Here is a 12661-nt window from a genome sequence, read left to right on the forward strand (position 1 = left end):
TACACTAGCTTGCATCTAGATGCCACAGACTGTGGTAGCATGGCTGTTATGACGGTGCTTCAGTCTTCCACAATCACAGGATCTGTTTTCTTTAAAAAAAAGATGGGGATTAGAAGTGTTTTCTAACATTGTTTGTCCAAATGATTGTGTTTCTGGCTGGGAGCACATGACAAATAAGTACAAATCTCACCTCAAATTTGAATATTGCCAAGAGAGGGTGCATTTAAGTGTGTAATTAGCAATCCTCCAAAGTCAAATAATCTTTGCACAAGTTTATATGAAATGCACAGACTTATTTTGTGAGTGTTGACAATAAAATCACCTTGCTGTACTTTTACTTCATTACTTCACATTGACTCAGTGGATGTTTGTGCTTTTATATTTCTTTCATCTATTCTTAGGCACATTTTGCATGTGTTTGCTTGCATGTTTTTTTTTTAAATTTGCCAGTTAATAGTACAGTGGAACACAGGATGGCTATAATGGAAAATGTACATTCAAAAAACCAGTTCAACATGTCTTTTATCATTAATTGGCAATTGTGTCCTTGCACTCCATGTTTGCTCTAACAGTACACTTACATAAAACACATTTGAGCAAATAGCTAGACAGTATTTACAATCGAATCGCACTGAAATATTTGAAATGACCACAACAGCTTAACACTGCAGTACTTTGACTGCAAAGATATATAAAGTGCAACAAAGTCTGTGACAGCTGGTGGTGGTGGATAAGTCAAACAAACACAGGACTTTTACCCAGCAGATCACTGAACTGTCATCTATTATTTTTTCAACCCACTTCAGTTGAAACCACACCCACTTCCACATGACTTGCACCCCACAGCTCCTGAAGGGCCACAATAGCTTGGAAAATAACGATAGGTGTAGTTTAAGGGATACTATGTGTGGGATGTGCAGATGAACAGTGATTGGCGGAACTGGTAGAGGAGGAATCAAAACCCAACTTCCTGCCTCTAAGGACAGGAATGAGGGGGTACAGATCCTCATTGTTTTCTTGCAAAGATGATGTTCAAAGCTATTGATGCCACTTTTGTCAGACAGGCCAGAAATGACTGCCTGACAGAAAGCTAACTTCTCACATGTATATTTGAGCCAGCACCTGATTTGCTACATGCCACAACAGAATGGTGGCAGTCAAACATGAGGCCTTATTATCTGGAAGGCTGCTTTTTTCATACGGAAGTGGGCTTGGTTTCATCCAGAGTGGGTTGGAAAAACAATTGACATGTCCCACGTGCAACCAAAGTAAACATTTTAACCTAACATTCTTTTGTACTTTGCGTACGTCTGTCACGTTATGCTATATATTCATATTCCGTACATATCTAACACACTCATTTTAACTAAAATCCCAGTCTTTGTCTAAACCTAACCAAGTAGTTTTGGTTCCTCAACAAAAGTGTGACCATTTCACAAGTTAACCATGTGTCTCAAACTGTGAAGCTTCTGACACGTAATATCAACACATTACGTGCCATCATTAGTCATACCATGTTAAACGGTTGTCATCATTTCACATACTTCTGTGAGATCAGGTTGAGTATTTAATTCTGTCATTGCAGCTCATATTTGAAATGATTATAGCTTTACCTTTTGAACAAATTCACTCAACCATTAATCAACATTTAATATGATGGTGAAAAAAGAGAGGAGTATACTGTGTTACTGCATTAAGGTATTTAGACAAAACCTAATCATGTTTGTGCAAGTGTTTTAGCTGATTCTTAACATGGCCTGTTGCTGAGTCCTACTTTCATGGCAGTTGAAATACTAGTGCAAGTTTTGAAACTTGTTATTTTCATGACTATGAAATGCACTTTCTGGCCCTGTGGTATTTTTGTGCCTTGCACAGCATGCATGCTGCAAAGGTGGAAGGAAAGTACAACACGATGGGAAGCAGGGCAAGGTGTTATTTTGGTGAAAATTGGGTCTTTGACATGTCAAAAACATGGCGACTGTCATCTCCTTCCTCCAAAACTCTGTCACCTAGCTATATTGCTCCTATCTCATTAATATTTGATATTCTATCTGTCAATCAGATAATAAGTGGAAGACGGGAGCACTTTTCCTGTGATGTGATGCTAAATGTGTCTTTAGTGTCATAAATGCTTTCATAGTCAGTGGGTGAGTGACAGTGACCTTGGCAGGGCTGAGACAAGTGAAACACCACTCAGAATGAGAATGTCCATCAGAGGCTAACGAGTGAAGGGCAGATGACAACGACATGAAGGAGAGCTTTGGTGATAAATTCACTGAAGACTTGTTGAAATAGCTTGGGTCTTTCTGGAGCTGGGCAGGGACAAAGATCGCATTTCTTTCCATTAACTGAGGTCATTTCTGTACCGGCCTTTGACCCAGGTAGCTTGAGGTCACCATATAAATAATTGAAGAATTCAAAATATCGCATATTAACTCTGACAAAGTTAACATTTTATATGTTGTTGATAAGAAAGATGACTGGCAAAAAAATAAACAACTTCTGTTTATTTATTTAATTTTTGGAGCATGTACATCACCTCTTATGAAAGCGGAAACTCTGTAGGATATTAAAAACATGAAGCTCATTTGTCAGTGCCCACATTGTAGTAGTGTTATGGTTCTAAATATATATTTTTAAAGACTATATTAAAATAATTATAAATACCATAGAGCATCTTAATGCAAAATGTAAATGAACATTCAATTATTTATGCAGTGTTGTATTGTGTATTGTTCATTATGCAGAGCTATTGAATAGAGAATATAGTTAATCATGTATGGGTATCATTAATTTAACTGTTATATATATATTATGTTGATTTTACTGAATTTTATTAATTGACTGTTCACCATAAGTAATATACTTGTTTAGAGTTAGATCAAACTGTTTTAAAAACAATTATTAGCTTGTTAAAGTCAAAAGATAAAAATGTCTGGTTTATTATATATAAATCATGTAAGAAAACCTATAAAGATATAAAGATCAAGATTATGTCAATCGTATCCGAAAACATAGGAAATAATCAAGTCTGATGACACCTTCATCAATGTAACTTTCCACTGTACCTTTGTTAATTTTAGAGTAAATATTTTAGACATAACTAGGTTTCCTTTGTTAGTCTCTTGCTGCATTTTCTCTGCACAGCTTCGACCCTTAGAGATCTCAGAGAGATGAGTGGAGTCTCTCACTCAAAGAAGCATCAACATCAGCACAGCAGGTAGGGACTGCCAGGGGGCAAAGACTGACAAGAGAAACAAGCCCCAGAGCTTGTGGGATAAAAGAGAATTGGAATTAATGAGCAGGTAGCTGGCTTTCCTGCAAATACTCAGCTCACACAAGTTGTGTGTTTTGTTTGTGCACCCCAACCCTCGCTATCTTACCAAAAAGAAGGCTGGGAGTGACTGAGAAGGTTCGCTGGTTGACTCAGGAACAAAGTCAAATCCAGTGCTACAATTCTAGATCTGTCAAGAAATTCAAAACTGAAAAAGAAATGCACAACATGCACTTTAAATTAGCATATTGTACTAAGGAAAAACATTATGTGTTATCTTCTATAATTAATAGAAACTCAGCAGTGTTTTGTTTGACAGTAGGTTCAGCCATGAATGGCAGGCCTATCCCATTTCAGTTGGGCTCCGCATAGCTTCACTTGGTGTTTTTCCAAAAATTAAATGATGTTCAACTCCAGCCATATGTCATCCAATCTTCTGGAAAACAAGGAGGCTATAAATGACTGGAAACAGTGGCAAAAGAAAAAAATGAAGGGGCTTTGTAATTATGCCTGGAGATTCCAGTACGCTTGAAGATAATTACATAATTAATCCTCCATCGCTGTCACATGGGCTCTGCTGGCCCCTCTCTGTCATTGCCTTACACTTCTATCGCCGCATTCAAAAAGACATTAGCACTGCATGAAAACTAAATGCAAAACTTTAGTTCATTTTTACTGTATGAGGCCAGCAGGTTGGCACAGACACAAGAAACGCAGGGTTTCCTCAACTCACTGCAATGCCAGGTGTTTCATCGACCAATTAGACACGTGTGCAACATGTGCCAGGCGGGTAACTGTGTGATGTTAATTCAGACAGATGATGAAATGATTATTGCTCCGTTAACATCTTCAATCCTTATTCATAGTTTTGTAAACTGCTGGGGGTTTCTGTGTCTGATTAACCTTCAACTCAAACTGGCCTTTCTTTGATCGTATTTCATCATCCCCCTCGGCACCTTGAGCACACACCCTGCTTGACTCAGTGCTGCTTTCTGCCTGACCACCTGGTCGTTCAAAAAGGGGAAAAAGGCTATGCACTTTGACACGTTTAGGTTGAGCTTGTGCAGTGGTGGTGCTTGCCATAGGCAATGTAGGTGGCTGCATAGGGTGTCATCCCAAAGGGGGCACCAAAATTGTGCCCAGATGAAATGTCATCAGTTTGAACAATGAACGATACATGAGTCAAGTGGAGGTGAAGGAACCTTTTTGGGCATTAACTGTATACCCACCTATCAGCCACAAAGCGATTAGAATACATATGAGTATAGCCTACCTACTTCCTTCTCGTTAACCTGCCCATCTCCCGAGTAGAACACACACCTGATCAACTACCAATACACCACTGAGAGGAGCTGTGGAGAGAAAGAAAGTCAAAAACCAACAAATCCATTAACGTTGCCTCACCGAGGTTCTATTAAGTTACATTATGATCTGTTCAAGCTCTATTCAGTAGAAATGAGCATTAGGCAAAGGTAATTAATCTCTGATGATGTGTTTAATGTAATCTTGTAAAATGTTGCTTTTGCTTTTTTGAATAAATACAGCTGCTTGAAGAAGAAATGTTGTTAATGTTTTCACAGCAATATAACATAGATTCTAGAGAGGAATTTACTTTTTTATTTGTAGTAAAAATGTGTTTTGCTTTAAAAATGTTTTCCATGTGAGAAAAAGTTATTTTTAAGGTTGTTTCATAAATGCGTATGACTGAATTTGTGCACATTTATTTACAGTGTAGTTGAAGGGCTTAATTTTTTTTATAGTTTAGATTTCTTTTTTTTTTACCCTGGTGTAAATGAAAAACAAACAAAGACAAAAAACAACAATACAAACAATAAACGACAAGGTGAGCATCGGCTAATCACCACTGATCATGTGTCATACTACATTTAGAGTTCTTGTTTGCCGTATCCCAGAGTTGACATGTGTGGGAACACATTCATTTATTTGAGGCAGCCCGCTACAATCAAAACATCTGCTGCATTGTTTTAGAGCTGGAGCATTCATAAGGAGCGCTATTGGAATATACTAAATCTACCATTGGGTCATGCAGTGCACCACACTCTCTCGGAGCACGGAGTGTACTCTGTGCACAGATGGAGCAGCAGCATGCCAGGCGTAGTGAAAGTGAAATTTAACCGTTGACTGTTCTGGGTCTAAAAGTATGCACTTTCTTCTGCAGCTGTTCCTTTCATCCTTTGATCATACAGTCTGCATTCATAGATGTGCAAATATGTTAAAATTTCAAGAGGGGGCAAAGAATGACTAAAAAGAACACACACACACACACACTCAAGATATAAAATATAGGGAGTTTGCTTAGCCTGTATGTTGTTTAGCATCTTAAGTTTGTTATTATCTGCATTTGTAAAATAAAGATGGTAAGGTGAAACCATTACTGATATACGTATCTCTTGTATAAAGTTTGAGAAAGACATGATGTTTAGAATATAAAATTTGTCAATGCTGAATATCTGTAAGAAACTAGATCCAAGCACTTAAACGCCCAATCTCAACCTCCACAGTCTCCCTTTTTTGCTCGACGTAAATTCACAGTAAACACAAACACTGTACTTCTTCACTTAGTATCCTGCCAAGGCTAAAAGCACAGTTTAGGTCCTCTACAGACATTTTATGAGGATACTTTCATGAACCACAGTGGAGAGTCTTGTCAAAGTATAAATTCAAGTGTTGTACAAAGCCTGAAAATGAGATCAGAGGAAATTAAATTGTATTCTAATAGTTTTATCTGCTACAAGAGCCACTGAGAAGCATCAGATCCTGAGTTTATTTTTCTAAAATGGCCAACAATCTTAAATGAGAGCAAACGGCAAAGGATCAGGTTCTCTGTTAAATGATAAAAAATGAATTAAGTATTTCTGAAGAATCTAAAATGCTTAACTCCACCTTCATTTTCTCAGTATAAGCTTGTGATTGTGTTTACCTGGTGTATGTAATAAAAAAGGGCTACCAGTCTGCAAATGTAACACAAACCTGTGGTGTACGCTGGGGTTGTGGATTTTGAGCAATATGGGCAGTTACAAGGCACAGAGCGTTCGACAAAAGGGTTCGATTGGTTGGTGAATTGAAAATCCATTATTTTTGGAACAATACTCGCCTGGTATCAGGCAGAAATGTCAATTTGTTACACTTTTCATTTTCATCTTCAGTTTGACATTACATCCACTCTAACCAATTCAGTGGGGGCAAGGGGGTTGATTTTTCCTAACCAATAGCTAGAGACCATAATATCCACCTGAACATAACGTCATTGATGTGTAGCCATGCCAACATGTTTTGCAGAGGGTTTTAGAGTAGAGTTGAGCGAAATTAAACATTTATTATGTTGGGTGAAATTAAGACGACATGTCAATTTAGAGCAGCTTTGATGGAAACGTGTCTCTTGTTTACAGCACTCACCGTTTTTTTTTATTACTCCTTATTTGTTCCAGCGCTTGACAACAGCTTGACGACTTGGGTAGTTCCACCATTAGTGTTGATTGGCTAATTGGGCCCCAAGTCAAAATGTTTTTTATATTAACCAAGAAATCGCTGTTTCATGTAACAACACCAGACCATAGACTGAAGATAAAGACAGACAATGTGTCTCCAATAACTTCCATTTTATGTATTATTTATTTGTCTATTTACTTATTTTCTCATCTGTATATTTATTTATTATAATGGGAAAATGATAATACAGACTACCTAAATCCCAACAGACAGCGGTGCAGATCAAATAAAACTGATATAAATACCTAGTAAGAACATAAAATGGGAATACATATTATTTTTTTTCCATGTGAGTGAAATTTGACAACAGCTCCTTTTTCCATCACAGAGTGTGAAGTTTGTCCGAAAGCTTGCCACTGTAGTTACACCTTAAACTCCGATGAAGGGAGCTTCATTCAGCTGTGATGGTGACTACAAACGGAGTGAGACTCTGAGACAGAGTGGGAGTGTATAGGGTCTGGTTTATGTGCCAGACTTAACAGTCAACTTGAACTCAGTAGTGGGTTGATTCAAAGCTCTGAACTCAGACAAGAACTGTGCCTCCGCTGCTTCCCTTTTTGCTCCTGTATCTTTTTCAAAAAACCTGCTGGGGTCATGACAGATTTGGTTTATCACACCATGAGCATTAAATTAAAATGTTGTTTGTTTTATGACAAATGTGTTATACTTAGATAAAACCTTCTTACGCCAGCAGAATAACCATTAAAACATAAGACATTCAAATCCATTTTGACCTCTCAATGTGCTTTCCCGCCACGACTCCCATTCACCCATTCACACACACATTTGCACACTGGTGGCTGACACTACCATACCTAATGCCTCCTGCTACTCAGTTTTTATACATTCACATACACTCACACACTGATGGAACAGCTATCAGGAGCAATTTGGGTTTCAGTATTTTGCCCAAGAATATTTTGACATGTTGACAGGAGACCCCTGATCTATCCACTCTACCTCTGAGCCACAGCTGCTCCATCACTGTAAGTGTTTAATTTCTAACTAATAGAAGTGGTGACTTTTTGGGTAATTTATTACTAGTAAAAAGTATTTTTGTGTATTTTAGGTATTTTAGGGCACACACCTTGAGTTGTCCTGTTATACATAAAAAAAACATCTATTTGGGAAATGTATATTTGATAGCATAAACCAAACTGTATCACTACAAGAAGTACTTATCATTTCTACAGTGGGACACAGATGCAAGAGGACATGTTGAATGCGGAATCCTCGAGCATGTGGTGCTGTGCCATGAGGCGAGACCTGGAGATAACATCAAAATGCTGGTCGCACTCCACTGACTGAGCGAGCATGCAGCTGCAGCACAGGGTAGGTACAAATGGTCATCTCTTGGGTACGCTTTCTCGTGAGAACACAACATCCTGCTCATAAACCAATGAAAATACTGTTACACTTCAGTGCCTTTGCCAGCATAAATTAAAACTACACAGTCTGGGGAGGCTGGCTGAATGTAGCATTGTGATTCAGTGTCATCCAAAAGCATGTGATTACACAGCGATTAGCACAACAATCATCTTAGATTATCCAAAAATGAAAGGGCACCCCCTTGGTGTGACAGAGTTAGCAAAATTGTTAGAATATAATGCAATTGTGAGTGAATTAGAGCATGTGTCAACTGTTAAATAGGAAAATTAACATCATCACACTGGTAAGATCAAACTCATATCAACATGGTATTTTTATGTTAATGTCAGTGCTGATACAAAACCAAACAAACATTTGAATTTAAAAGCTAGAAATGTTTAAAACATATATCAGATGCACTGGTCAATAACAATCAGATTCCAATTGAACCACCAACAATTACACATTATGCCTGAGCTAAAAATTATTATTAATTAATTAATTATTATTATTATTAATTTCCATGATGTACAGTCAAAAAAAATGAAAACCAGGTTTACCTCATATCTGCTCCAGGATGAGTGTAGGAAAGAGCCTTTTTAGCAAATTAGAAGGGCTCCTGTTGGGAGATGGGTAAGAAATTGTATGATTTTAGACATATTCTCATACAACAGCTCATACAACAGCTCATATGATATTGAAAATGCGGACACTGCAGGTGGTGTGATATCCCACAAGTTAGCGTCCCATGGATGGTGTTATTCTTAATGTAAAGTTATGTTAGTAACGTAAAGTTATAAGGTTAGGTTTTAGGCAGGTAAGGTTACTGTGCTTCGGTTTAGAAAATGAAAAATGGCAAGGAATTACCCTAAAATAAATAAATTCACAATTCACAGTAAATTCACATTCCACACACCGCTCTCCTTTTGCGAGCCATTTACCTCCCCAACCTGCTACTTGATGGACTGTTCAGGACGCCCCCTTCTTTACACACACATTGACACATGTGATCGAAGCCTTTCAAAATATTATGCACAAATTACTTGCTCATCACTGTGTGGGATATATACAGGTTCTGGTGCATTACTTTTTGTAGAACAGCCTGTTTTAAATGGTTTGTATTGACTTAAATAAGAGTCAGCCTTTCAGTGAATCATGCTTTTTATTGCATTACCTAGGTCCTATTGGCCTTTAATTGGCCTGAAACTGGGCAAAATTGCTTTGATTTAAATACACATTCAAGTACATGCAGGTGTGATAATTATTGCACAATTGGTGACTGGAGGCGTGAGTGCAATCCTGGTGCAGTATGGTGCAATATGGTCTTGTGGAGAAATGACTGGAGCAGGAAGAATACATTATCTGTATGAGAAATACAATATCAGCAGGTGGAGTCAGGGTGAATTCAATAATGTCCAATCGTATCTGCTGTTCTTATCTGTTTTAAAAGCAGCAGAGAGTTTAATGTGCCGTGGAAGGAGAGTCTAGACTGGCTTCTCTGAGAGTAAGTTGCAAGGCACAAAATGTTACCTAACCATATGTCAATGTATAGCACCACAAATACTGTGTGCATTTAAGTATAGATATATGAAATTAGTAAAACTTGCATTTCAGGAGCCACTAACACTAAGACCCAACTATACTTATCCTGTAAACAGAGCAGAAAACTAAAAGTAAACAGTATTTTTATCACCCAGGTTTCTGCATGCACTTCACCAAGTAAAGCAACAACTCAGTGTTAGTGCAATTTCATGCCAAAATGAGTACTAAAATTGCACTGCACCATCTGATCTGTATAAAACACAAGCTCAGCTGCATCTACCTTGGCATAATCAGCATCATTTAGAGTGATAAAATTACAGAGGAGGCACACAAGCAGAAATATGGAGTTTCACAAAAAAAAGTCATCACAACTGCATTTACAGTGCCGTGCAGTAGGTGCCATTGCCTCTGATTCATAAACTCCATCTCCTTGTCTGATACTGTAATAGAGGTCAAAAGATTTAGGTCAGTTAGCCTACTTAGCCCTTTTAGCTTTATTAAAGCTACACTACCCTCCTATAATTACTAAAATAAGTCGTCCATCAGGGTCTACATCAGCCTCTACCACTCCGCCTTCACTTTTTTTATTAATGAGCAAGACACAGTCCAACAAGACAGAGACGGTTTACGCTGCGTTAACAGTCATCTCATGATCAATCAAACCCACACTGGCATTATATCAACTTAATTTTTGTTTTCATCCAAAAATGGACTGAGATCCCCACTTGTACTTGAGCCAGAAGCCCTCATGCACACCAAACATGCACATAAGCAATGCCAAGCCATGTTTTTTGCATTGTGTTTTTTTGAAATTTTCAGAAAAAGAAACACGTTGCAAATCTGCCCAAGTCAGACCAGTAAAATGTAATGCTGAAAAAGTTTCTGTTGAAATTATGACAGTAAGTCCAAAACCAGAAAGGGATGGTCATCATAACCAAATGGCTAATACAGCACCAATGAACCCATTTTTATTCTTTAATCTGAGAAAATGTCACGCATCTAGTACTGCAACAGCTATTTATAACCACTGATCACATGTTAACAGGAACAGAACAGAAAAGGACTCTTAAAGCTTCATGCATTGCCTTTCCAGCTGGTATTTTGCTTATGTGGTGTATGTTCCCAATGTAAATAAGTCAAATTACCACAAATTAATTGAAGCAAAGTGAGCCTGTTTTGCAGTATACATGTTGGCTTCTGGGTCCCACTGGGGGAAAATACCCTCAAAAAGCACAGTGCAGAGAATCTGCTGCAGCTGGCACAGTGTGGAAAAAAAATTAAAAGGGATAATGGCAAATGCAGGCCACAAATCAATAATGTAATTAGAAATTACTTAATTCTGGTACCAAATCCGCTGAATAATGGTATGTACTATCTGTGGCAGTGCACACATTCTCAGGGCACAGTCTTTTTGTAAATGTGCTCCAGTGTTGATGATTGATTACTTGTGCAAAATGGCTACGCACTATTTTAGTGTGCACATATAACAGGGTGTTTCTCTCAGCAGCCACTATCCATTTTTTCCTTATCCTGATTGAGGTTGTGAGAGTAGTTTTTTTTGTCTTTTTTGATTTGTGGCCATGTTTCAAGTAATACGAGTAATGTGTACTGAACTGCACTGAGTGCAGCGCTCTCTATGGAATCATGATTGGCACGAGTCTACGAGTCCCAGTCAGGCTGTTAGCTGAGCTCCTCCTCGTGGCCAGCTGGACGGATTGGTGTCCTGAGGGCATTCAGAGCTTTTGCCCTTGTTATATATTCATGTCAGTCATTTAGAGCTTCTGATGATGAATAGATGGAAAAGGGTTTTACAGTAAGCTGAGTCTAGAGCAAGAATAGAAAAAATATATGATTGAAAATTCCCATAAAATGAATTTTTAAAAGATGTTATCCTGACTTTGGTGCAGCCAGACACATTAGCAGTGATGTTGATAGGTTTTCAATGTAGAGAGTTCCGGGGACCCACAAGTGGTCATTTGTGTGGGTCCCAGGGATATTGAGTTGGTCCCCAATAAAATTAGTTTTTAAACTCATGTTTTACATTAAATGGTTGTAATTATGGTTTTATACATGCATGTTGGAAATGTATCTGGAAATTAAATAAACTACCGTACTATAAAGAGAGAACACCAAAATTGTCAACCTAGTGTCAGGTTAATTAAATTATGACATTTGATGATCCATAAAAAATTAAATAACCTATTGCATAAATTTAAAGATTCAACATTTTGAGAAATAAGCTTTGTTTTCCTTTCACTCATTAATACAGCAACATTACATTAATACTCATCCTGCAAAACAGCAGGAAATAGCAGCCACCGGTTGAGATATTTTTTCAACACAGCTTGTTCCCTGGAGGGTAAAACATCATCAACATGAATGAATCCAGCATCTGCTGTCACAGCCCATGTTGTGGTGTAAAATTACAGTACTGTCAGTAGTAATATCGTTCATATTTTTGAAATTGGGTACTTTTTATTTTCCTGAAAATGTTAGACTATTGTGTATTGGCACTGCCACCGACATTGCCACACAGAGCTTCAAAGCCCACCCTTTTGTGGTTGCTAAGTTGTGTAAACATACTAATGCAGATATAAAATAATCATACATACAGTTTTGGGCACCAATAGTGGAAGTAGTAGCTAAACAGCTAAGGAACATTTTTTATAGCTGCTGGTAGCCTTGCGTTTATGGACAGTGTGAATGTATGTATTGTTGCCAGAGAGAGTGTATGAGAGTGGGAAGTAATTTAATGTGATATAACAGGATGATTTGTGTCTTTTGCACTTTAGCTTGCAGAGATTTTATTTGGTCATAGAAAAGTAATTCAGTGGACCATAGCAGATTCTGAGTTGGCTCAGCCATGTATGAGACATGGCTGAGGTAAGTTACTTTATGTACCTAACAAAAATTATGTACTTTAATCTGAAAGTCAATTTAATTGTCAATTCTGCCATATATACTAGA

The 12661-nt window shown here is 37.8% G+C and overlaps 1 protein-coding gene across 1 annotated transcript in view; it reads left to right on the top strand.

Moving 5' to 3' along the window:
* vwc2l (von Willebrand factor C domain containing 2 like) overlaps positions 1 to 12661 on the top strand; it is a 197361-nt gene that overhangs the window by 53421 nt on the left and 131279 nt on the right. The window contains exon 2 of the mRNA XM_088083137.1: positions 7978 to 8116. The gene's annotated coding sequence lies outside the window, so the exon portion shown is untranslated. The remainder of the gene's footprint in view (positions 1 to 7977; positions 8117 to 12661) is intronic.

Source organism: Plectropomus leopardus, chromosome 10 (assembly GCF_026936395.1).
Source record: "Plectropomus leopardus strain MGB_pleo_1.0 chromosome 10, ASM2693639v1, whole genome shotgun sequence".
NCBI classification, from domain to species: Eukaryota; Metazoa; Chordata; class Actinopteri; order Perciformes; family Serranidae; genus Plectropomus; species Plectropomus leopardus.